General features: G+C 41.3%; 1 protein-coding gene and 1 long non-coding RNA gene across 4 annotated transcripts in view; one reads left to right on the top strand and one right to left on the bottom strand.

The window, feature by feature from the left end:
- The window catches only part of LOC127492399 (uncharacterized), a 31,603-nt gene extending 16,938 nt beyond the window's left edge, over positions 1-14,665 (bottom strand). The window contains exons 1-2 of the long non-coding RNA XR_007921828.2: positions 14,511-14,665; positions 14,115-14,239 (exon numbers count right to left, since the gene is read on the bottom strand). This is a non-coding gene — a long non-coding RNA (uncharacterized lncRNA). The remainder of the gene's footprint in view (positions 1-14,114; positions 14,240-14,510) is intronic.
- GREB1L (GREB1 like retinoic acid receptor coactivator) overlaps positions 1-25,580 on the top strand; it is a 288,635-nt gene that overhangs the window by 95,241 nt on the left and 167,814 nt on the right. The gene's annotated exons all lie outside the window — the stretch shown is intronic.

Genomic DNA, 25,580 nt, shown 5'->3' with positions numbered 1-25,580 from the left:
GGCCATCCTCCACTGCACTCCCTGGCCACAGCAGAGAGCTGGCCCGAAAGAGGGGCAACCGGGACAGAATCCGGCACCCCAACCGGGACTAGAACCCGGTGTGCCAGCGCCGCAAGGCGGAGGATTAGCCTAGTGAGCCGTGGCGCCGGCCAGGAAGAGCTTTTTAAATGTGAAATTAAAAAAAAAAAACTTAATTTTAACCCATAGAAGTAAAAATTACATAACAATATAACAAAATCAAAAGACAAATGATAAGTTGGAAAAATATTTGTAACTCATTCCACAAAGGGCTCATTTCTTTAATTTGGGAAGAGTGTATCTACATTAACCAACATGAAAATGGAAAAATAGGTCAAGAATATGAACAGATTTTTATTTCATTTTATTTTATTTTATTTGAGAGGCAGAGAGGAGGAGAATGACAGATTCACACACACACACACACACAGCTCTCATCCATTAGTTCATTCCCCAAATATCCACAGTGTTCGGGTAAGAGTCCGGAACCAGGAACTTAATCCAGGTCTTCCATGTGGGTGGCAGGGACTCAAGTACTCAAGCCATTACCTGCTACCTTCCAAGATGCACAGAACAAAAGCTGGAATTGGTAGAGAGATGGGACTCAAACTGATGTGGATATGTTTGTCCCAAATGGCGTGTTTACCACTAGGCCAAGTGTCTACCCCCCAGAAGATATTTTTGTAAAGGAGCCACAGTGGCTCTTAAGCATGAGAATATGTTTAACCTGTCTCAACATAAGAGGAATATAAATTAAAGCTACACTAACAGGAGGTGATAACGGAATGAACCAAAGCCTTCACTAACCAGGCAGTCAACCAAATGGTGCGATAGGGATATACTCAGCTCCCCACCCTGGAGATTGCAGCTTGAGACATTCCCCCTATGTGAGTGGAGAATAACTTGTTGCCCCCATGTCAGCAGGAAGTAGCTCTAAAAGACAAATCATCATCCCTCCACCCTGCTTGGGCTTTTGGGGCCGATGTAATACTATACAACACTTGCTTTATGAAAAACAAAAGGGGGGAATGTCAGTGAAATGGCACAGTCTTATCTGTGGCGTAGTCTACACCCTGGACACCATCCTCGCGTCCTCAGCTCTAGCCCCTGCCACCATTGCTAGAAGTCAGGTGACCAAATGGCCTCACCACAGGGGTCAGCTCCAGCCCTACGGCCCTACCCTCTGCAATGGTATAACAGGACCTGCTTCTTGCACACATGCGCTTGCTCTCTCTCTCACTCTCTCCTTGTCTCTCTCTCTCTCTCTTGATCTCTTGCTCTTTCGACCCTCCTCTTTCTTTCTTTGTTTCTTCCCTCCGGCCTATTGGACTTCCCAGTCAATATATTCTTTTCCTTAAAAAAAAAAAAAAAAAAAAAAAAAACTACACTGAGCTACAATTGTTTTTCTCCAATTAAATAGTCAAAGCTCTGAAAGTTCTAAGCTTCTGTGGGTGAAAATATGATGAAACATGCACATGTTGGAGGGAGTATAAATTAATATAATTTATTAATTTAACAATATCTGTCAAAATTTCAGATGCACATATTCTACTTGTAGGAACTTATCTCTCTGAAGCATATGTTGGAAAATGTTAAATATATGTAATCATTACAGCATTCTTGGTAATAGCCAAAGATTAAATACACATTAGTAATCTGGTTAAATCAATCATGGATTATACAGCCATAGAGAACAATTTGTGAACTGGGCATTTGGCTTAGTGGCTAAGATGCCCTTGCTTTCATCAGAGTGCCTGGCTTCAATTCCACACCCTGGTTCCTGACTCCAGCCCCCTGCCAAAGCAGACTCTGAAAGCAGCAGTGGTGGCTCAAATACTTGGGTTCCTGTCACCCGTATGGCAACCTGGACTGCATTCCAGGTTCCTGGCTCCAACCCTGGCCTCATCCCAGGCATTGAGGGCATTTGGGGAGTGAAACAGCAAAGGGTCAATCAATCAATCTCTCTCTCTCTGACTTTCAAATAAATAAAAATTTTAGGGAAAAGTGTGTATAATCCACATCATTGTAGAATAAAGGGTTCTTGAGTTTTCAGAGAATCATGAATGGATAGCGTTTTTATTTTGTAAAGGGTATTTAGGATTTGTTCTCTTAAATGCTCATATTTTAGAAGGTAATAGTCTCCTGGAATTTGTTCAAAATGTTGTTATAGATTATTAATGGCTAAATAAGTGTACCTTCATCTTGGCTGGTTGAATTATTTTCAGTATCTTAGTTTTGAGCCAATCTGTGTGCTAGAACCATGTACCTCTAAACTGTGTGGCACTAGATCATTGTGTATTTTCAGTCTGTCTCTTTTTGAAAATCATTTTTCTGTCTTCACTGCCAGAGTCAGACTAAAAGCTCTAGTTTGTTTGTTTATTTATTTATTTATTTATTTATTTATTTTTTGCTGTCATTTTCTGACTCCTTTTGATCTGACAAAAGCTGGGCATCACATAAGCAAACTTTAAATGATGTCTGAAATGAGAGGAAGTAAGTTTGGGTTAGCACCTGATGGTGCCCCTGGAATGAAGCTCAGATAGCTTTAGAATGTGAACTTTGTGTTGTCTGAGTGTCTGTTTATATAATTGTTTGCCTACTACTAGACACTGCTTCCAGTAGTCAAGAATTCTGGGTCACTGACTCCGAGAGATGTTCCTACTATATTTGAATTTTTGGAAAAACTGGACATGTACTTCCTACTTAGGCTTCTTTTTGTTTTTTTTGTTTGTTTGTTTGTTTGTTTGTTTGACAGGCAGAGTTAAGACAGTGAGAAAGAGAGACAGAGAGAAAGGTCTTCCTTTTCCGTTGGTTCACCCTCCAATGGCCGCCACGGCTGGCGCGCTGTGCCAATCTGAAGCCAGGAGCCAGGTGCTTCCTCCTGGTCTCCCATGCAGGTGCAGGGCCCAAGCACTTGGGCCATCCTCCACTGACCTCCTGGACCACAGCAGAGAGCTGGCCTGGAAGAAGGGCATCCGGGACAGAATCCGGCGCCCCAACCGGGACTAGAACCCGGGGTGCCGTTGCCACAGGCAGAGGGTTAGCCTAGTGAGCTGCAGCGCTGGCCCTACTTAGGCTTCTTAACTAAAAATATTTAGTGAAATGACTGTGCAGAATGTAATTCATGTTTACCGTACCTAACTGAAGAAGCACTATATTATCCCATCATTCTGGATAAGAATAAAAGATGCATTTTAGAGTTTAGTTTGTGGAAGGTTAAGTATAGAAGCATCCCTATTTCTATGGTGTCATTTGGCTCTGTGGGAAAGATAAATCTTGATTAGATATGAAATGTGGGGTTGTGCATTAGGCATAGCTATTTAAACCCAGCTTTGGATGTTTATATCCCATATTGTAGTGTTTGGGTTCAAGTCCCAGTTCTCCCATTTGCATCTCCTTGTTAATATGTACTCTGGGAGGCAGCAGGTGATGGTTCAAGTAGTTGGATCCCTGCCACCCATGTGGTAACCCTGATTGAGTTCCAGGCTCCTGGCTTTGACCCTTCCCAGCTCTGCTCCTGTAGGCATTTGGAAAGTGGATAAGAGGTCTCTGCTTGTCTATCTCTCTCTCTGTCTGTATCTCTTTTAAGTAAATAAATATGAAATACATTATCCATATGATAAAACAATAGATCATTGGAAATTTTGGATAAGTATTGTTTCTTTCTAAAAATCAACCAGAAAATATTTTTTGTTTTAATCTTTACTATTAAATATGTTTCTAGGGGAAGCTACTTCACTCCCCCCCCCCCCCCAAGAAGGAGCTCATAGTTGGCATAACATAAAGCCTACATACAAGGACTCCTACCAGGTCCTGGTGTCAAATTGCTAAATAACAGTCACATAATGGTGTCGCTATAAATACTGATGACTTTGTACACAGAACTGGCTTCTCATTGCTCTCAGGACACTCAGGAATTTCAGAAAGATTTTCTGAAAGGCAGAGAGAGAGGTAATGAGAGAGAGAGAGAACAAGAGAGAATTGGTCTAGCCAGGAAGCCAGGAATCCAGAACCCCATCTTGGTCTCCCAACTGGATGGCAGGGGCCCAAGTACTTGGGCCATCGTCTGCTGCTTATCAGGTACATTAGCAGGGAGCTGAATCAGAAGCAGAGAAGCTGGGACTTGAACCAGTGCTCTGATATGGGATATGGGCTGTCAGCATTGCAAGCAACTTGCTGCACCACAACACCAACCCCCTAGAAAGATTTTTTTTTTAACTACTGGTAAAAGTTTGTGTTATTGACACTTTCCTTATTTTATGTCAAGTTTAGACATAATTTTATAGTTATTGAACTTCTAATGATACCAGAGTTTCTTTAGTACAGAAATACTATCCAAATTTTGTCAGTTTCTTCCCTGATGGGCTAAGGAAGTTGCCATAGAACTTATAAAGAATGTTTTCATAGGGGTTAACTTTCTATTCTGAAGCTTTTTGTACAATGTTAGTTATAATAAGTTCATATAGCTTGGTTGCATTATCTGCTGTTCTTTTCTATCCATGCTAGACAAATAACAAATATGTGCTGGATTTCTTGTATCTTCTCCTCCTCCTCCTCTTCTTCTTCCTTCCTTCCTTTCCTTCTTCCTTCTTTTCTTTCTTTCTTTCACAGAGCCACAGAGAAGCAGGGGCAGAGGGAGAGAGAGAGAGAAGTCTTCCATCCACTGGTTCACTCCCCAGATGGCCACAATGCCTGGAGCTGGACCAGTCTGAGCCAGGAGCTTCCTCTGGGTCTCCCTCGTGGGTACAGGGGTGGTCCATCTTCTACTGCTTTCTTAGGTCAAAGCAGAGAGCTGGATCAGAAGTAGAGCAACTGGGACATGAACCGTCACCCATATGGAATGCCAGCACTGCAGACAGTGTCTACCCCCTAAGCCATAGCATCAGCCCTTGTATCTCTCTTCTATGTTCATATAAAACAGAAATGAAATGAAATAATGGCTTAACATTGTATGTCAAGAAATATTAATTATTTTACATATATATATTACAATTGTCATACTGGCTTATTGTGAAGGTATAACTATATGATTTTTGGCCCTTATATCAACCAGTAAATTATTATAAGTTGGGGAAGTAAAATTATCTACTGAATGTCTCCAACTATGGAATTGGTCATATAACAATATAACATCCTAAGGAAATCTTCAAAGACTGTGTCATGGGGTTTTGTTTTCTTTTTGTCATAAGAAAATATTATGGACTGGCAAATGAAAAAACAATATGTAAAATACATTATTTACTTTTTTATAAGAGGAGTTATGTACACAAAAATTTAACAGAAACAATTAAGGTAATATAGGAAAAATATTAAAAATGAGTTGTTTTTGTTAGGATTAGGTTTGACAGTGAGTAACAAAGAGTTAAGCATAATTAGTGGTTTAAAGAAAATAGAATTCATTTCTCTCCTACTTTTGGGAAGCCCCAAGGTGGATACTTGAGGTCTGAAACGTGACTCATGGTATCAGGAACCCAGGCTTTGCTTCATCTCAAAAACACTTCATGGTCTGAAATAGCTGGCTGTTTGAATTCCAACCATCTTGTACACAATCATTCTAGTAGTAATGTTTTATTCTTTTTATGAAATTAGATGTGCTAAGTAATCATGTAGGTTAGTGAGTAAACCAAATTGCTTCTTACTACAATGTCACACTAATTTTGCTTACCTTTGTAACACGTTAGTTATTTGTTGATCTATTCATCACCCAATCTGATATAATGGATGCATGTAAAATAATGGTGTGAGAATAAGACAGTCATTGCATTTTTAAAAATTCTTTTAGACCTGGGCCTTTCTGTTAAACTCATCATTAAACAGGTTTTTCCCAGTTAGAAACCCCCCAGCAGTAAAATGGAAGAATTAACCAGCCAGCTGTTCCTTCTTCCTCCTTCACCACACTTCCTCTTATCTCCCATTTGGCACACATAGCCTTTTGGCACTCGTCTGCTTCTTTTTTCTTTTTCCACCTAGTTGTCTCATACTGGAAGAGTGGCCTAGCCCACCAAAATCCATTGAACAATTCTGTTTTAAGAGATAAACCACAAAACTGAGTTTTGGGTGACTGCTGTGAATTAGGATTACTTGTGGGTATTGTAAGATCCCTTTAGAAAGAAATTAAGAAAATAGAACTAAGAAAAAAAACTTGGTAAAAGCAATGGACAAAATATTATTTTCCTAATTTTTTACCTATTCTTAAATTCCCTCCTGGGGAGTCCAAGTTTTAGTAACACAAGATAAATAAGAGGTCAACAGGCCTGTGGTTCTACAAATCCACACCCGTAGACACTCAGGAAAGTACTTGCTTTACTGTCTACCCAATGCATGTCAATGGCATGACGTTCACTGACGTGTTCAAACCAGAAACTGCTCAGGTATTCTAGACGTCCCCGCCTGTCCTCTAATCCCAGGACTGTTGAGTCACTAACCCTGTTGATTCAGCATCCTACATACTCATAAGTCTCACATAAATGACATCTCATTTCTGCTGTCCTGTTAGTCCTCCATTGTCTCTTGCCCAGACCATTTAGGTCATCCCTTTACCAAGTTCTCAACTTATTTGAGAGTCAGAGAAACAGAGAAACTCACATCAACATGGGTGCAAGGAACCAATTACTTGAACCATCGTTCTGTCTCCCAGGGTCTGCATTAGCAGGAAGCTGGACTCAAGAGCCAGAAGAATCAAACCCAGGTACTCTGATGTGGGACAATGTCTTAACCAACCAATGTCTTAACCACCAGGCCAAAGGCCTAACCCACTTTCTACTTTTTAACTTTCTTCTCCTGTTCCTAGTCCAGTGTCTTCCATTTGGCCCTATGAATTATCTTTTTTTTTAAATTTTTTTTTAAACTTTTATTTAATGCATATAATTTTCCAAAGTACGACTTATGGATTACAATGGCTTCCCCCCCCATACCGTCCCTCCCACCCACAACCCTCCCCTTTCCCACTCCCTCTCCCATTCCATTCACATCAAGATTCATTTTCGACTATCTTAATATACAGAAGATCAGCCCAGTATACATCAAGTATGGATTTCAACAGTTTGCTCCCACACAGAAACACAAAGTGAAAAATAATAGATGATTTCTTTTAAATGATGATGAAATCAGAGCAGACCTATTGTCATGTTCAATCCCAGTGAGAGTCAAGTTGGGAATTGATAATTTCTTTTTTTTTTTTTTTTTTTTTTACAGAGGATCAGTTTAGTATGCATTAAGTAAGGATTTCAACAGTTTGCACCCCCATAGAAACACAAAGTGAAATATATTGTTTGAGTACTCGTTATAGCATCAAATCTCAATGTACAGCACATTAAGGATAGAGATCCTACATGAGGAGTAAGTGCACAGTGACTCCTGTTGTTGACTTTACCAATTGACACTCCTGTCTATGGCATCAGTAATCTCCCTATGCTCCAGTCATGAGTTTCCAAGGCTATGGAAGCCCCTTGAGTTCTCCGACTCTTATCTTGTTTAGACAAGGTCATAGTCAAAGTGGAGGTTCTCTCCTCCCTTCAGAGAAAGGTACCTCCTTCTTTGATGACCTGTTCTTTCCACTGGGATCTCACTCGCAGAGATCTTTTGCCAGAGTGTCTTGGCTTTCCATGCCTGAAATACTCTCATGAGCTTTTCAGCCAGCTCCGAATGCCTTTAGGGCTGATTCTGAGGCCAGAGTGCTATTTAGGACATCTGCCATTCTATGAGTCTGCTGAGTATCTCACTTCCCATGTTGGATCACTCTCCCCTTTATTTACTCCATCAGTTAGCGTTAGCCGGTACTAGACTTGTCTATGTGCTCCCTTTGACTCCCAGTCCCTTCACCATGACCAACTGTGAACTGAAACTGATCACCTGGAACAGTGAGATGGCATTGGTACATGCCACCTCGATGGGATTGAATTGGAATCCCCTGGTATGCTTCCAACTCCACCACTTGGGGCAAGTCAGCCTGAGCATGTCCCAAATTATATTTATTTGAAAGACAGAGTTAGTGGGTAGGGGGAACTTCCATCTGCTGACTCACTTCCCAAATGGCCACACAGAGCCAGGGCTGAACCAAGCCAAAGCCAGGAACCTAGAATTCCATCTGGGTCTCCCATGTGGATGGCAGGGTTTCAAATACTTGGGCCATCTTCTGCTGCTTTCCCAGATGCATTAACAGGGAGCTGGATCAGAAGTGAAGCAGCCGGGACTCAAACCTGGTGCTTCTATGGGATGCTGGTGTCATGGTGGTGACTTAACCTGCTACACTACCCTGTCAGTTCCTGAATTATCTTTTTGAAAAATAAATTTGATCATGTCACACTCTTTTGCAATTTTTGGGAACTCCCCTTTGCCTGGAAAAAAATTTTAAAACCTGATTGCCTTCCTTAACCTGGTTCCACTGTCTGGACTAACTTTTCAGACACACATTGGTATTCTTCTGCCCCTCTGTTCCTTTATGTAGAATATCTTCAATCCACTGTTTCTCCATCACAGAACTGCCTGCTGATCTATGAAGCCCTGACTTATTGCCATTTTCACCCAGACTTCTTGAAACTACTTGTGTTCCGCTATGAAGCCCTGATTATCCCACATGACATAGTCAAGTCAGTCTCCTTTAGCTGTGAGCTTTTGGATGGTATGGTCTTATGGATATATCCTCAGCATCTATCCCAGTACTTGACACCACAAGGAATAATTGTTAATTGAGTTGAGTGAAATAGAAGCAAGTACAGAATGTGCTTTGTGTATCCCAGTTCTTACTGGCTACACAATCTAAAAGCGGTGCCAAGATAACCAGGAAATTGGGTGGTGAAGCTGAGCTGAGTCAGGCCGAATGTGCACACACTGTCTGCAATAGATCAAGTAGAGTCTTGAGGAACTGTTTCCAACTCTCGTGTCACCCTGGCCTGCTCTGTTCTTCTTTGCTTGTTCTGCCTAATTTCCTCTTTTTTTTTTTCCTCTCAATTTCTCAGAAAGGTCTGCTTAGCTTACTCTGTTGGGTCTGCTCCTTTCTCAGCACCAAAACCTGCTATAATTATTATATGTGCATGTATGTGACTGTGCACACACACACACGTACATGTCTCAAATTAAACTCCCAGAAATAGAACTGGATGTGCCCACTTAGAGAATTGTGTGACTGAGGGGTGGGTGGGTGTTTGGTGCAGCAGTAGGGCTATTACATCCTATGTTGGAGTGCCTGGGTTCAGGTCTCATCTCTGCTTTTGATCCAGCTTCCTGCTGATGCGCACCCTGGGAGAAAGCAGGTAATGGCCCAAGTACTTGGACCCTGCCCCCATGGGAGAGGCCTGATTGAGTTCCAAGCCCCTGGTTTCAGCCTGGACTGTCTGTGGCTATTGCAGGCATTTTGGAAGTAAGCCAGTAGAGATGTGATGTCTCTCTCTGTCTCTGCTTTTCAAACGAAAAAAAATTTTTTTACTAAGAAAGAATTGTGTGAGGGGAGAAAGTGGGACCAAAGGAGAAAAAACAATAATCAGTTGCCATGTATTGAGTATTTGTCAAATACCGGATTTTATATTTCATTGTTCCAACTACCCTGTGAAGTTTAGATATGAATATTATTATCCCGACTTTATAGATGAGTTAACTTAGGCAGAGGGCGGCTGAATCACTTGCAGTCTTGGAAGTGCAGGAGTTGGGCTAAGACATTGTCTTAATAAGACATACGTCTTTTTTTTTTTAAAGATTTATTTATTTTTTATTTGAAAGAGCTACAGAGAGAGGTAGACACAGAGAGGTCTTCCATCTGTTGGTTCACTCCCCAGATGGCCACAACGGCCAGAGCTGAGCCGATCCAAAGCCAGGAGCCAGGAGCCTCCCCCGGGTCTCCCACATGGGTGCAGGGGCCCAAGCACCTGGGCTATCCTCCACTGCTTTCCCAGGCCATAGCAGAGAGCTGGATTGGAAGAGGAGCAGCCGGAACTAGAACCAGCACCCGTATGGGATGCCGGTGCTTCAGGCCAGGGCTTTAACCCGCTAAGCCACAGCACCAGCCCAAGACATATGTCTTAATCTAAACTTGGTACTGTAAGCACAATTAGTCTTAAAATGCTATAATGGACCACATTAAAAATGACTCATGGCTTGCAAAGATATGAGTAAAAGAATGAAATTTAAATTTTTCTTTCTTGTTTGTTTTGTGAGCACTGGTGGGCTTTTCTCATCAAAGATTTAACTACATGTCAGTTCAAATCTTGACTACTCCTTGCTAATGTGCCTGGGAGAGCAGTGGAAGATGACCCAAGTACTTGGGTCCATGCTCTCCACATGGGAGACCCTGATGGAGTTTGATGCTCCTGACTTTTGCCCTTCCCAGCCCTGGCCATTACGGCCATTTAGAGAGTAAACTGGCAGATGAAGGATCTCTTTTCGTCTCTCCCTCTCTTCATTGCTCTGCCTTTAAAATAAGCAAAATAAATCTTCCAAAAGAAGGAATTTAACTTGAAGGTTCACTGTGCACAAGATCCTATAATCTCAAGAACCTCATTGCCTTTCTACCCAGAGTGTCCTTCCTGGGTCTTGTACCCCTGTCCTTGGGCAGCTCTGATAGCTTGTTGCTCAAGTTCTATTCTGTTAGTGTTTACTGACCTCCGTCTTGACAAGATGCTATAAAATACATAATAGGCAAACAAAACCAATGAGAATTGGTTCTTGCCCCTCCGTTCTCCAAAAAAAACAATCTCCACTATCTTTTTGGGAAGATAGGACATTCACAAAAGAACCAGCAGTGTGGTGGCATTGGTGATGTGAGCCTATAAGAGATTTCTGGTCCTCTGCTGGAAACACACTGAGTCCCTCTGGGCTGTGTGCATGTCCCATTTAGCTCCCTGTCTTGTGTTACTTTGTTTACCAGTTCACTCTGTTGATTTCTAGCCTCTCTATATGCAGACTTTGAGGGTGTATTTTAATTGCTTAGTGTCCCTTTTTATCTACAAAGCTTCTCTAGGTTTATATATTGGCTATAACTCATTTTTCATGAGTCTTCAAAGGGGTAATCAATCCTGAATTCAATTCTGTATTTAAGAAAAAAAAAAACAGCCACCTTTTGAAGAACATGTGGCTTCTAGCTGTGGGCCAGCCAGCAGTGGCTCCCCATAGTCAGTAGAGGCAAGTCAGCTGGAGAGGAAGTCCCACAGTGGTTCGGGCAGTAGCAGCCTGTCCTTCTAACCATAGCAAGAGGAGTGCCAATGAGCTGTGGCCCTGGTGTGTGAGGGTTGGTTTCATTATTTGGAGACTGGAAGGATAAACAAATATTTTCACAGGGCGCGTACTGAACTGAGTAGCCAAGGTCACTGTGGTGCAAACAGATGGATGGTGTCAGTGTGTCCTAGTGTCTGGGCTCAAGTGGCCTTTCTTGGCAGCATCTATAAAGAATACAGAGCATGCTGTAAGCTCTGCTGTTGATACTGGATGTGCTGTTCCAACAGCTTAGTGAAATCTCTAGATCTGTTTCCATTTCTAGTAGGTTGCTTTGAAAGAGGAGCCAGGCTTGCATTTTCTGTGGATCGGAACTTTGCCCAGCGTGCTCTGTTCCTCTACTTGAAGCTGACCTATATTGCTCTGATTTTCTAGTTCCTCCCAAGGAAGTTGCAGGTACTTACAAGGAGTCTCGAATGGCCTTTGTTTTGCTTTTATAGATGGGAGTAAGAACGCAGACATAACTTAATCTCTCTTTGAAAAACTTGACTATGATGAGTCTAAAAAAGTTTTTAAGGCAGTTTCAATAGCATTTTCTTGTTGAACATGCTCAATTTTTAAGATGGTAACATATGTAATTTTTATTTTCCCTAGAAAGCCACAACATAGGTGAGAGGTACTGAGTGACTCTTAGGATGAAAAGAAAATCACAATAATATATAAGTAGTAGACTTGTTTTTAAATGGGAATGTCCATCAACATACAGTGTAATATACAACGCTTTCTAATACACATATACTGTCCCATAGCTTTGAAAAAAATTTTGTGAGTAGACATGAGGCTAATTTATCTGCCTAGTTTTTATCTGGCTTCAAAATCAGTGCCTTGTCATTAGCAAACTTCACTTACTAGTTTTCGTCAAGTCTGAGCTGCACAATGGTTGAATTGGTGACTATTATATTTGTTTAACTGCTGTAAAGTAAGTTTGCAACAATAGATGCTTGCACTTAAATAGGCCTGCAGAGCGTTGGGGCCCTATCAATCATGCAGAGATTTCCCTCCTGCTGTCTCCTCTGATGGACAATTCTGCTGATGTGGATATTCAAAAAGAAGGGATCAGGAAGAACAGATGATGGATAAAGACAGTCTTCTGTCTTGAGAGGAAATCGGAGAAATCCTTTTAAGGAATTTCTTTGTCATGGTGTCAGAAGATTAATTATGCTCGTGTGAGAACAGCTTTCTCATTGGTTGAAAAGAGACATTATCTTTGTGACTTGTGACAGGAGATTTTCAAAGAAAAAAAGTTAAAGATTTTAACTTCTCTGAAATCTTCTTACTCTGTTGTCTTCTAAGAATCCTCCAAGACCCTTGGATTACATCCATGACATTGTGATGTTCAACGAGTAATTAAAGAATCAGGAATTTTGGTTTCTTCCTCTTGTTCAACACGAGATCTCTTCAGAGGCTTAATACCTATGTTTGTAGCTCAGCTTTTTAAAATAATATAATAATATAGGTGATAACTTATCACAAGCCAGGAGTGATATCTTATAGTAATTCAGGAGACATCACAGTACAGCCAAAAACTTATACAGCAGATAAGTAAACACAATGTTTAATAAGGCAACTAATTTTATCATCTGACATGATATAATTAAATTTAATTCTTAAGAGCATCTAGTTGTAAATAGCAATAATAGTAAAGATACTTCCTTGCAATTATTCTGAGCCTAATGAATCAGTATTTAAAAAGGCTTTGAAAGGTAGAGACAAAGTACATTGTACAAAACAAACAAAAATGGTAAAGTTGTTTCCAGTAGCTATTTTCTAGATAAACTAAAGCTGCAGAACTTTTTGAAAAGTAATGATTCAGCAAAAAATCTTCTTACACTACATTAGTTAATACACTGCCTTCTAAATAATACACATCAGCTGATTCACAGTGGTGATGGTGGTCTGCCACCGTACTGCACTGAAATACAATAATATCCTCAGGGGCTATTGAAGTATTAGGTGGGGGGTCATTTACCTCAGCACTACATGGTCTGAGCAGTCATATTTTTATTTTTACTGACATCTTTTATACAAATTGAGTATTTTTCCCCTTCAGGTGAGTTATCACTTCTCCCTGAAATCTGTGTCATGTTGATGGCAGACCATGTTTCTTTATACCTGAGAGTGAGCCTGCACCTACAGTACGAATGAGCTGCATTTCTTTTCCCATTCCAGTGTAAATACCCTGGTTTTTTTTTTTTCTTCTCCTTCTCCTCTCTCCTCCCACCTCCCTCCTTCTTTCCTTTCTTCTTCTTCTGGTATTTGACTGGTTCTAGGCTTGCTAGTTGAAGTTTTGCAGAAGTTTGATGTCTGGAAGCAGTCATTACCAAGCACACACACCCACATGCACATTGAACTTGGCTCATGTATTAATTGTATTGAATCTTAATACCATATATAATGTGTTACTTCAGAGATGCTGTGAATATGGTTCACCACTGGCATAATTTTACACTGGAGCCTCCACAATAGATTTGCAGCAACCACACCAGTCAACACTCCTGCCAGTGTTGCTGCTGTGAAGGGTTACAGCTTGGTTTTAAGTAAAGCTGGACTATTAGCCTGCATGGTAAAAAAATCGTCACAATAAGCATTACCTATTAGTAACCTTTGCTATAATTGTAGGACCAGATTCAGAGAGTACATAGCTGAGCCCAAGTAAGTGATTCTTATTTTAATTCACACTTGATAGTGATACTTAAATGAAAAGAATGTAAAGTTAAAATTTAGAATTCTTGAGTTTCAAGCAGGAGCAAACTTTCATATAGAGAGGTCTCTAAAAAGTTTGTGGAAAAAATGCAATTTATAAAAAAGATATGGACTTTTTAATATTTTACACCAAAATAAAGTTGTCTTTTAATTATGTTTTCCATGAGATATTCAAAGTGCCCTTGTCTTACCAGTTCCTTTTCCAGGTTGCGTTTTTGAAGATGATAGGTGACGATTTTCATGAAACACAATTGTTGAAGAAGCAATTTCAGGAAAATAGAAGTTCAGGGAGTAGATGCAATCTCTTTTCTTCTTCCTTTATAAAGAGAGATGTGATGATTTTATTGCATTTTATCTTGCTGGAGGAAAATGTAATCCCCATTTTGCTCCTCTTTGAGTCTTTTTTAGCGGGATAAGTTAATCTTTGGAAGAGCTTTAATTAAAACTGAAGGTAATTTATCTGCATGACAAAACATTTAAAGAAAAGAGATTACTAATTAATAAAAAAAATAGCCAGTTATAGAAAATGTTTTCTTTTTGTCTTTCTGACTCTGCTGTTAAAGAAGAACAATCAATTGATTACCCACCAGCTGTATGAATTCAATGGAAAAGAACTTCTGTTTTTCTCCTTCCTAAACCCTTGCTGAGTTGTTCTGGCAGTACATAAAAGTAGGTCATTTGTACCTAAAATACTTAACCAGTGTTCCATTAATCTTAGTGATGGTGTTCTCACTTTCTCAGTAATGAGCAGGACACAGGGTTATTACTGGGAAAGGAGAGCTGTAGCATTTTTAGGATGGATTAATAAATGTAACAAGGTCATTTAACATTTTGTAGCCTGACCTTTTTGATAATGAATACTTCTTAAAAATCCAATAAATATTAGGTGTATTTTGAATGCACAACAATGAATGTTGTGGTGTGTGTAATTCTGTTTATTAGTAGCATATTATACCTTCAACATTAAAAGGAATGCTTCAACAATTTATAAAAAAGTTCCTGTGTGTTTTGGGGCATACAGAGAAGGTCTTCATTCTAGAAACAAATAGTCTGCCAGCCCAAAATAATGTGAAAAGATAGATGAATCAAGGACAAGAGGTGTTTTTCTTTGATTATTTTGTTTTAAATGTAAATATTCTATTACTTCACTGCTTATACACTGTGATTAAAAGGGAAAATAAGCTAACCTAAGATTTGAGAGCTTCTCAGTTGTTGCATGTGTAAACAAATCTTACAATGACCTTGATTATGAGCCTTATCATGTGTTTTGCATTTCTTAAAATAATTTCCTTAATAACTGCTTCTCCATCTAAACGGTGAGAGAACACTAAAGGTCAAGGCTGCACTGACCTTCTTTCTCAGGCTCCTCTGTTATAGGCAGGTTTCAAAGGTTAAACCAGCTACAGATGAAATGTAATCACTGGTGACTCCGTGCCTTTCCAGATCCCTCTGGAAACTGCAATAGCCAACGTTGCTCGTTCGTAAAGAAAGAAAGTCATTCTCTGAGCAGTTTGGAATGGGAAGCAGTGCCTACCTCCTCCCTTCTTACTTAAATAAACAAACTAAATGGAAAAATAAACTTTACTTCTTCACATCTGGTACAAAGCTTCCTCTTTTGTTGGAAGTTCACATGCTCCCTTGGTTGTGCCTGGTCGTGTGAATCAGGTGTCTCCCTTCCTTCTGTAAAGTGCCATGTGTAGCTTGCATAAGGAAGGACTCTGCTTTCCAGTGGTCCAATAGCTCCATTAAATGGAAACGTACAAAAGAAAGCCCTTGACATGGGGAAGACGTCAGATGGGATTCAACTCATATCTGTTACTAGTGAAGCAACTTGTGACAATCATACAGCAGAAAAACTTAAGCAAACAAAATCAATGGGTTCCCCTTGCACTAAGTGAGATTATACTTATTTTTATAAGTATATAACTTTTATAACTCAACATGACTAATTTTTCAGTTTATACAAGTGATTTTTTTCCTTTGTATAAACTGACATGTTCCAACATTGGCCACTCAGAGCAGGAGGTAACAGGCAGCAGAGCCATGATTGGCATTTGTTAACCACTAGGATAATGCTAGTAGTCAAAGTTCATCTTGGCAAACTCCCTCACATATCTTTTCTATCCCCACCTCCATTCTTCTATTCTCCTGGACCACTTTCTCTGAACTCCCCTGCTTTCTGCAGTGAAATATTTTACTGAGTGCTATTCAATAATGCTATGGCTTTTCTGTTTAAGTTTTTCATGTCATCTGCAGCCTCCTTTCCATGCAAATTCCACACATTTGATGCCTCTTACTACATAGCTGAATATTAGACAGTGTTCTTTAGGAACTGCAACTCTTCGTGTGATGCAGGATCTACATATCTTAACTGAAAGCTTGGTTGGAAGCTGGTTAGGGGAAAAAGTGAAAAACCTAGAAGAACCTTCCCCTCCCCTTTGGATCCTAAGCATTGTGCTTCATCCTAAAGACTTTATGAGGTTTTATGAGGATGATATTTCTCACAAAGCTATTGGGACTCTTTTGTTGTTTGTTTTTAGTGTTTCAGTTTTGTTGTTGTTTTGTTTTATAGTTAAAAACTTGATTGATAAATGATATTTCATTGTTTTTAATGCTCTTGTTCTCTGCATGCGCCAGCCTAGGAAGGAAAGGAAAAGGTCAAATGCCAGAGGCATCCGAGAAGTGGTGTCAGGTGGACCTGACGCTCATCCCCGGAGCAAGCTGCTGTTGTCCTGGCCAAAGGGCCTTTGCTGACTTTCCTGTGCTTTTCAGCATCCCCTCTGAGGAAGCCTGAGCACCCTGAGCAGAAGCTCAGAATGGTGAGGGGCTTAGTAGGCCTTGTGAGTGATTTCTTTCCACTTTCCAGAGGAGGAGACTGAAGCGCGAAGCAGTCAGCTCCCAGTCTGTAGTTACACAGTGAGGGGCTTCTCTTCTTTTTCCTTTCTTTTTAAAATGTTTGGCGCATCCTCACAAATAAGCATTTCACTCTTTCCCTTTTTTTAATCCAGATAAGTGTTTTTCAAACTGTGCTCTCATAGAATCATCTGGGGTTAGGGTTACCCAGTTGCTACATCTGGCAGCCTTTTATAGGGCATTCAGGATGCAGTTTCCTGAGTTCTTCTGTGGACTCAGTGACTGGTAAATCATTGAGAGATGACAAGGAATTCACGCGGTGAAAGTGTTCTTGGGCGGAGTTCATGTAAACCTTGAACTAGACTTTATGAGCAATATTGATCCAAATGACTTTATATTTAAAGGATGCCACACTGGTCTAATCAGGGGGGAAAAAAGTAATAATTCCAAGCAGATTTTCTATTTTGTGATAATTAGGTCAAATATGGCCCAAGCTGTAGTCATCACTGGAACAAATGGGAACATCTGTCCTTTTCTGCGTGGCCCTGGCTCCTGATTTATCACTCAGCTCTTCCTACTCCCCCACCCTTATCAGACCGACCGTGGCTCTCAGAGCCCATTTCCAACACTCTACCTTAATTGTCCTTCACTTTTACCAAAATTAAAGAACCCTTACTCCTTCAACTTATGCCATTCCCACAAACTCCAGCTTCTTGGGAAGTTCCTTATATTTTAGTTCTTGGCAAAGACTTGCCTGAAGTAAGTAATAGAATAGAAATGCTGCGAGAAATAAGCATCATATTTATGGATGAAAAATGGTCAATTTGGATTGTTTTAAATTTGTCTTATTAGATAATTTGAAGTTTAAAAATGGCAAATAATAAACTCAAAGTTTATTTAATTGTATGGAATCATGGAAGTGTGGGAGTAGAAATCTCTTATTTTTTTAGTTTGACTTCTCTAATAGACCAGGGACAACTTAAAAATTTTTTTCATAAGCCAATCATTTATTTTCCATGTCTTTATAAGCTAATTATTTTTGTTATCAGTCTGACTTCAGAAGTCTCTAATTAGGCATTTCTCACAATCTGTGCAAACTCAGGTTTAGCCAACTTAACATATGTTAGTTCTCTCTTGAGTTTTAATTAAAAGTTTTGGTTGCAGCTTGGGCCATTTCACCTGTTCTTTTTCTGTGACTGTACAGAAACGAGCTAGAAGAGCACAAGATATAGAATTTATAGGATTTAGGTTTTTCTCTCAGTCCTGCTAACTTTCATGGAATCTGTTTGCTTATGTTATAAATACAGTGCTATCTAAGAATGTTATCATGAGGATAAAATGAAGCAAAGTATATGAAAATTTTCAGTGCAGACTGAAATGTGGCTTGGAAATGTTTGATTAATGACAATTAGGAAGCTTCTCTCAACCTTAGACTAGTATTTTGTAAGCCTACCATTTTCATAAGTTTTTCTTTGACTAACCTAAAATAAGTGTATCCTTATAAAGATTTAGAACCTAGGATATTGTAGTTGTATTTTCACTTTTGTTTTTACAGCTTTTTGCAGTGAATGCTTTGAACCCCACACCAGCTTACCTCTCTACTACTTACCCTATTAAGTGGGGTGGTTTGTTTGTGTATCTATTCTTGCTTCTTTGTTGTTTTCCAGTTCAGACTATGCCCCCCCACCCCAACCCACAGGACTTCATGATACAGTAAGATAATTGTGTTCCCTTTGCCACCTCTCCACCCCCCTTATGGCAGCATACTAGAAAAGACATTGGTGCTGGAGTCAGAGGTTGTTATTTGAGTATGAGCTTGGCTACTTATGAGTGTGGATAATATCATAAAGATTAACTGAAATAGTGTAAATGGAAAAACGCTATGAAGTATGAAAGCAGTGTTCTCTCCGTGGTTATGGATCTATATGAGGAAGGATATTCACATTTGTTGTGTGCCTGATATGTACAGGTGCTTTGCATACATTATCTTCTCTAACCCTGTGTGGTAGGAGATACAATTCCTGTTTCACAATTAACTATCCTCAAGTCACATGATTATGAAGGGGTGGAGCATGAGTCAACACACAGCCTGTCTTCATCGCTTAAGAAGCAGCCCAGGTCAAGCTATTCTTGGTTCTGCCTCTTGGCTACCAAAAGTACTGGGAAGGAGTAAATGAGAAAATAGAAGGAAGCACTTTGTGTTGCAGTCAACAAATCAGGAGCAGCTATCTGAGAAAATACACTAATCATTAACTTGATAGATTTCTATCTCTTGTCTATGTGGCAGAACTGAAAAGACAGAGAGGCCACAGCACTGATGAGGATTTCCTCTGTTGAGAGTTCGTGGTGGGGACCGTGTCCCTTCATCTGCAACCAGCTGGAATTGTGGCTCAGCCACAAATCCCTTTGTCTCTGTATGGCCATTTCTTCTGTCGAAACAGGGCTGATTGACTTACAATTTTGGACTTACTGGACTTTTCCAACGTTTTTCCACTTGAACACAAATGAAGCCAAAATTTTTGCTTCACCTGAAAGCTCCAGGTGACACCAGTCCAATAGGTGAAAACCCTTTCCTTCTGTGTCGGTGCAAGCTTGCTTATGGCCCTGTACAAAACAATAGGAGTGACTTTCAAAGGCAATGTGGGAGCCGAAATTTTCTTCTTGATAATTGTTGATTATTAAAATCAAACAAAACTGGGAAGATTTGATGAGAAATCAATTTTTCAGAAATAAAAATTACAGGGAAAGGTGCTTGTGATTAGATCTCATTTTTTGGCTTTAGGCTTTTAGGATTATTAAAATGATCAGAACTGTTTTGCCTATGTGCCTATGAGATATCTAAACATAGTTGTAAAATTTTTGGTTGATTGTACATCTGAAAATGTTTAGTGGGGGTCACTTGATCTAATATTACATATTCCATCATCACTCACAAAGAGGTTTGAATTTTTCTAGTTTGTATTTAAAGTAACACTCAAATAAAATAGGTAAAATTGGAATGATACGTCCAAGTTTTAAAGTCATCACAGACATTTGAAATGTTAGGAAGATTAAAAGAGAAAAATGCAGTGTGTCTGGTTCATGAATTTTGGTCATGAATACTTTACAAGAACCATACTTGGGTCCTTGTTCTTCTAGACCTCACTGCCTCAAACACAACTTAGATGGATTTTTTTTTTAATAATTACACTTAAGCACCTGATGATCTAATGAAGACAATTTCTTAATGTGTCGAAATGAGTTCTTTGTATCTTATTTGAATCTTTTGTTGCTTTAAGCTAATCTGCTTTAGGGTTCTCAAATCCAGGCATTTTACAAAGCAGACCCTAGCAATGGCATTCACTTGGAATGCTGCCTTTTGTTTACTAGCTTTACCAGACCCTTGCTGCTTCCTTTGGTCATCTGGTGTCTTCACTAATGTGATTTGTACTCCTAGGCTCTGCAGGTAGCCATGAGCCTTTATAAGTGGGATTTACAATGGGACTCACCACCCTGGCTGCTAATGAAGGGAGCCACAGGGACTTTGTTTTGGATTTTTTTCTTCTGTATTCTAGGAGTAGAGGAAAACTGTGTCCTGGATTTGCTAATTCTCCTTGTTTTCCATTTACTTTAATTTTTACAATTGGTTTACTCACTGTGGTGCTAAAATACAAGTATATCTGCTTAAGAGTCAGAATGTTTCATCTGCTAGCTCTGTGTGCTAATCACTAGAATTGTTTATTATTGAACCTGGGAAGAACAAAGTGAAGTCTCTGTTTAAACTCAACCAATTGGCATTTCACCTTCGTCTGTTTTTGTCTTGCAGGAGATTTTTGACCAGTTTGGTTGTTTACCCTGGATTCTGGTACTAGCTTTGACATTTAGTACTTCTAGAATCTTGACTAAGTCACTGATACTCTGGTGGTTTCTCATCTGAAGGGACAAAAAGGAATGTTTTAGGAAGGTACATACAAGATCTAAGATAATGTTTCATATTCTTCCCATTCTCTTCTCTTTGTACTATTAAAGTGAGTGAAGGTTGGATTTTTGGGTGACTTATCTTTGAAAAACAAACTTATATCTGCTAAAATGTTTTAACCAGCAAAGCAGTAACAAAACATAAAATGTTAGTTTTTTTTTTCTCTTTTTTTAGAAGTGGTATGCTTTGTAGATTATTATCCAGTGTTATAGAAGATGGATTTGTGTCGCTCCCCCTCTTCGTGGAGGAACGACACAGGACCCTACGCTGTTCTTTCGTCTGCTCGGCCCTCCCCGGGTTTGCTGCTGGTTCTTCCCGGGTTGGCTACTATCCCTTCCACCTCCGTGGAAGGGCAGTTCCCCCTGGCCGCATTCCCCACTTCCGCAGGGGAGCGGCACACCGCCGGCCGGCTCTCTGGGGGCTGCACGGGTTCCCTTAGATGTTCCCCATAGATGTTCCCGGTGCGTGCCGTCTCTCTCCTCCTTTATAGTCCTCTTCCGCCAATCCTAACTCGGCTGCCCACATGCCAAGTACGCTGCTCTCCAATCAGGAGCAAGTCCTACAGTTAATTGGTTGAACTGGAGGCAGCTGTGCGGAAGCTGTTTACTTCTCTCCCAGCGCCATATTGTGGGAGAGCAGATGCATAGAATAAGTCTTAATTCGAGTAACAGTCTAGTCCGGATTGCTCCCCACAGATCCCCCTTTCTTTTTATTTTTTAGCGTTGATACGCGCCTGTCTTCGGTGTCCCGCGGCACACACTAGAGTTGCCACAGGCTCTTACAAGTCCTATCCATCAGGCAAACCGAATCCGGGTCCTCTCTTCGCCATGTTGTGAGGAGGTTTTTAGGCGCTGATGCGTGCCTGTGTTCGGTGCCCTGCAGCGCATACTCTGCTCTGCTAGAACTGCCTGCAGGTGTTTACAAAACCTATCAGGCAAACCGAATCCAAGCCTTCTCATTGCCGTATTGTGGGGGAGACTTATTAGTGTTGGTTTGTGCCTATCTTCGGTGACCTGCAGCTCATACTCTGGTCGAGCTTTGCTGGCGCTTACCGCCTTAAATCAGGCAGACCGAATCCAAGCCTCCTAATTGGCATGTTGAGGGGAGGCCTTATTTTTCTCTATTTCTCTATCTCCGGGCATTTCTATTTCTCCCATTTTACTTCTGTCTGCCAACATTCCTATTTCTCTTTTACTTCACTTCCAAACTTCTGTTTCTCTTATCCCTGCGGCTTCCCGGCACCTCGCCCCGCCGGCGGGTTCCCGGCTCTGCGCCGCTTCAGCCCGCGCGCCTCTCTCATCTGCGCAGCTTCCCGGCTTTGCGCGGCTCCGCGGTCTCCACGCTTAACCCTTTCGCGTCTGAACCACGGCCTACGCCAGCGTTCCCTATCTATTCACGCCCCGTGCTCTCTCTGCACGCGGCGGCTTCCGTGAGTAACACAGCGTAGCTTGCGTCTCCGCCACTAGGATTCAATCTAAGTTCCCCGGGCTAGCCTGGCGAATTCAACCCAGCGTACGTCTCCGCCCCACGATTTGGCTTCCCGTCCTTTGCTCCCCGGGCTAATCAGACGGATCCCAATCTGGCTTACGTCTCAGCTTCTGGTTTTAACTTTTCGCCCCCTATTCCCGGGCTAACTTGAGAATCCCAAAGTGGCTTTCGTCTCCGCCTCGGCCTGCCCCCCGCGGCTTCAATTTCCCTAACATTTTTCTCTACCCGGTATGTTTCCCTAAGTTTTCTTCCAACGATATTCCTCCCTCATTTCTCCTGGCCTCTCCCCACAGTCCGCATCCGAGTCTGTTTGTTCTAGCTTTCACTTTCGCTTTCGACCTTAAAGATTTCTCCCAGCTTCCCCCCGTAGTCCGTATCCGAGTCTATGCCTAGGCTTTCAATAGCTTCTTCCGGCTCCTTTTTCGTCCGGCTTTTCCCTAGGCTGTTTGCTAGTTTCTCTCTCCGATATTTTCCCTAGTTCTTCCCGTTTCTTCCCTCCTAAGTTTCATATCCGTCCTAAGTTTCCTATCCGAGTCACGGCACCATTATGTCGCTCCCCGTCTTCATGGGGGAACGACACTAAACCCTGCCTAGGCTTCATATCCGAGTCACGGCACCATTATGTCGCTCCCCCTCTTCGTGGAGGAACGACACTAGACCCTGCCTAGGCTTCATATCCGAGTCACGGCACCATTATGTCGCTCCCCCTCTTCGTGGAGGAACGACACAGGACCCTGCGCTGTTCTTTCGTCTGCTCGGCCCTCCCCGGGTTTGCTGCTGGTTCTTCCCGGGTTGGCTACTATCCCTTCCACCTCCGTGGAAGGGCAGTTCCCCCTGGCCGCATTCCCCACTTCCGCAGGGGAGCGGCACACCGCCGGCCGGCTCTCTGGGGGCTGCACGGGTTCCCTTAGATGTTCCCCATAGATGTTCCCGGTGCGTGCCGTCTCTCTCCTCCTTTATAGTCCTCTTCCGCCAATCCTAACTCGGCTGCCCACACGCCAAGTACGCTGCTCTCCAATCAGGAGCAAGTCCTACAGTTAATTGGTTGAACTGGAGGCAGCTGTGCGGAAGCTGTTTACTTCTCTCCCAGCGCCATATTGTGGGAGAGCAGATGCATAGAATAAGTCTTAATTCGAGTAACAGTCTAGTCCGGATTGCTCCCCACAGATTTGCCCACTTCCAGGAGAAAACATGGAGCCCATGTTTTAATTAAGCTTCATAAGCCAGTGGTTCTAAGTTGTGGTATTAAGATCTTCCAGGGGTCATGGAATCTTTCGACTTTAGAATCAGAAAAACATCAACAATCAGTCCCTTAAATTTTACTAATGAGAACCCAGAAAGTTTAGCAATGCTTAGTAGCTTGTTCATGGTCACAGAATTTATAGAGCTGCCAGTAGAGACCTAACTCTAAAGCCAAAATGGGAACATACCAGGGTGGAGATGCCCCACTACCTCTTAATGAAAAATACAGCAAAAGACTGAGAGGAAGAACTGTTAATTCTAAGTCTGAAAATGTACTAATCATTGCTTAATGGTAGTAGGCAGTTCATTAGTTTCTGCACTGCAGCTGCTAGATTAAAGTCAATCCAGTTCAACAAATGTTTAAGAAGGAGGTACTTAGTGAGACATTATACTGAGGTGATGCTCCTGCAAAGGAAGCAAAGCCACAGTTCCTTTCTTCTGGGAGTACACAGTCTAACCTGGAGATAAAATAAGTATACAAATAGTCCTGTGTGAGTTGCTGGGAATAAAAACAATAGAAACAAACTATGAGGATTACAAAGTCCAAGGGGAAGATCAACTTAAATGGAACTTTATAGGTCAAGTGCTTCATAATAGGTCAAATGTAAATCCAAGGTGCTCTGGGAACTTACAGGCAAGGTCTTAAATCCCATTGGGAGAAAAGGAAGGAATTAGTAAAATGATAAAATCCTGGCAAGTGTTTGCCAAGTGCTTTATCTTCAACTCTGGCCTCTCCCTTGAACGTCAGACTCTCCCATCAAATTACTACTGGATGTCTTTGTTTGGATGTTTCCCAGCTATCTCAAAGTCAGCATGTCTTAAGGACCGCATGTATCACCTCCCATCCAAAACCTCACCTTCTTCCTCAAAGTACCCTTAATCAGAGAAGATGCCTCATCTATCCCAGTTTGCATTTTAAAAAACTACTCTAATTGAAACATAGCAAATGTGGGAAGCATGTTCTGTTAGAAGGCTGTAATAGTCCAAACCACTGTACTCCTTGTTGTAGAATTTAACATCTTATATGCAATTGCTTGAGAATAATAGAGTCAAGTGATGAAAGTCATAGCTTTGAAGAAAAATCTGGGTTTAATTCCTGGCACTGCCACTTACCAGTTAACTGTGTAACCTTGAGCAAATCATTAAACTTAAAAAATGATTTACTTGTTTATTTGACAGAGAGAGGGGGAGAGAGAGACAGAGATTTTCCATCCCCAGATGACTGCAATAGCCAAGGCTGGGCCAAGCCGAAGCCAGGAGCCAGGAGCTTCTTCTGCTCTCCCATGTGGGTAGCAGGGATCCAAGTACTTGGACCTTTTTTTACTGTTTTTCTCAGGCTATTAGCAAGAAGCTGGATCAAAAGTAGAGCAGCAACATGAACTGGTGCCCATATGGGATGCCAGCATTGCAGGCAGTGGCTTAACCCAGTACCCCACGAGGTCAGCTCCAGTAATAGTATGGTTTTTTTTTTTTTTAAGATTTTTTTATTTATTTGAAAGGCAGAGTTAAAGAGAGGCAGAGGCAGTGAGAGAGAGAGAGGTCCTCCATCTGCTGGTTCACTCCCCAAATGGCTGCAATGGCCAGAGCTGCGCCAATCCGAAGCTGGGAGTCAGGAGCTTCTTCCAGGTCTTCCACACGGGTTCAGGGGCCCAAGAATTTGAGCCATCTTGTGCTGCTCTCCCAGCAAAGAGCCAGATTGGAAGAGGAGCAGCCAGGGCTCGAACCAGTGCTCACGTGGGATGCCAGCACTGCAGACCGGGACCTTAATCTGCCACACCACAGCCCTGGCCCCAATAGTATTTTTTTTAATGTTTTCTTTTTTAAATGTTTATTTATTTTCATCTACTTGAAAGGTCAAGTGACAGAAGAAGAGAAAGAGATTTTTCCACGTGCTGTTTCACTTCCCAAATGCTATAATAGCCAGGTCTGGGTAACTGTAAGGATGGAGTAAAGCAACCCAAGGTATAGACCTAGGCTTCTTCTGAATCACTTCCCTATGACATCAGTCACTAGTTACTACTAATTTAATTCTTAAATATTTCTCAGGTCCATCCCATCCTCTCCAACCCTACCATAATTGTACCATATCATGATCTCGCACCAGGAGTATGGTAGA

Source organism: Oryctolagus cuniculus, chromosome 10 (assembly GCF_964237555.1).
Source record: "Oryctolagus cuniculus chromosome 10, mOryCun1.1, whole genome shotgun sequence".
Taxonomy (NCBI): Eukaryota; Metazoa; Chordata; class Mammalia; order Lagomorpha; family Leporidae; genus Oryctolagus; species Oryctolagus cuniculus.
Note: the sequence above shows the minus strand (reverse complement) of the source record. Positions and strands in the feature narration are given on the sequence as shown.